Source organism: Grammomys surdaster, unplaced genomic scaffold (assembly GCF_004785775.1).
Source record: "Grammomys surdaster isolate TR1022 unplaced genomic scaffold, NIH_TR_1.0 239, whole genome shotgun sequence".
Lineage (NCBI taxonomy): Eukaryota > Metazoa > Chordata > Mammalia > Rodentia > Muridae > Grammomys > Grammomys surdaster.
Window position 1 is genome coordinate 7679909 of NW_021604684.1, and position 1863 is coordinate 7681771.

Below are 1863 nucleotides of genomic sequence, written 5' to 3' on the forward strand. Positions count from 1 at the left end.
GATAAGGACAAGCGAGTCATAGGCAGAGTCATAGTGACTTGTCCCCTGAACCTTCACCCACCCGATACCCTGTTCTGAAGATATCTGTATTCCCTCTGAACACCCACACTCCAGTGCCATTCCCTTCCCCACATCCTGCCTTTCTGTGTTTATAACTGCTGTGTGAATGAATTACGATTTGAGAAAAAATAAATTATAATAAAAAAAATAAAGATAGGAACATGGCAATACTTTACATTTTCCAGCTTTAGAGTATTTCACTCAAGAAGCTCTGAGCCTTGTGCAGGTAATATGTTACCAACACAACAGTGCCTCTTAGCTCAGTGACACCAGGTGGTGTACTCTAAGGTGGACATCACATCTATCTTACCCTGGTCAACTGCCTATGTAGTCTATGAATAGCTACAAGTTGTGAAACAAGAAGTCACAGTTTCTGGCTAATGCTAATGAGTCTAGTCTAGAACGTTAAAATCTTTATGGATGACAAATGCAGTCCGCTGTGAACTGAAGCTTTCCAGATTAATTAGAACTAGTGACAAGTATATTTTGCCAGAGAAAACTGGGGAGTTTTATCGTCCAATTATTATGTTCTCTCTACCCAAAATCCAGGGTAATTTAAATAAATTTAACTTTTATAGTGTATATATGGGATCTTATAGTGGGAAGAGTATAGAGTGTAAATTTTCCTTGGGAGATACACAAATTGAAGAGAACTTTAGGTCAGATGTGGAAGGTATTAAATAGACATTTAGGGAGAATGGGAACAGAGATTTGCAGCAATGAGCTCAATCTGCAAAGGTCAGGAGTGATGATGCCCAATCTGAGTCATGACATATGTATGTATAGGAGTTCTATAGATGCTCACAAGGAGGATGTGTAAAGAGAGAGAGAGAGGTGTATTTAGGGCTGGGGTACTTATGGTCTGTAGACAATACACTTTGGAATAATAGGAGGCAAAATGTAGACTAGAAACTAGCAAGAAAGTAGAGCCATAGAAGTGAGTGGTAAGGGGGCTTCTACAGTTTTGATGTTAAATTTACCTGAAGGTCCATGTGCTAAGGGCTTGGTACCTTGCATTGCATTGTTGAGAATAGAAGCATAAGGGCCTGCTAGGAGGTCTTTGGGACCTCTGGATAATAGTCTTAAAAGGGATGGTGGCATTGTGCCTGCGCTTCTTCTCTTCATCTTGAATATTGGTTAGAAGGTAAATGCTTTTTTTCGATTGCAACATGCTTTCCCACACTCATTCAGGGCCCTAATAGCAATGGGGTCACAATGGACTGTCCTTTTCTGTACTGTGAGGCACAATAAACCTTTGCTCTGACAAGCTGAACACCCTAAGTGGTATTATAGTGTTGGGATGCTAGCATTGGATTTACATTGGAAGTTGAGAATAACAGGTTTATCTCATTCACACAAGAAAAAAAACATTTCCAAGCTTGGCCTGATGGTATTAGACTGAAATCTAGTCTGGCCTTGTTTCAAAATAAAAAGTAAAACAAAGCAAAAAAACAAGGCTAGTGACTTAGCTTAGTGGTAAAGTACTTGTCTAGCATGTATGAGAACCTAGGTTCAGACTCTATATGGAGCAGAAACCAAGCGAGGACATTTGAGCTGTCACCTAGGCAACAGGTAAGAGAAGCAAACATAGTCTAGCCGGGCAGGAGAAAAGATAATGGGTGGATTTTTGTGTCCTTAAGGAGCTTATAATTCAGTACATTGTAACTTGGAATGATGTTGCTATCCACACATGTCAGAAGGTACAAGAGACTGTGCTTATTCCTGAGGTGGCCACCCCTTGAGGTATGCCCAGAGCATGTAGGTAAGCATTTAAGAAGGAAACTTTGCTTTGCTTCACTGGTA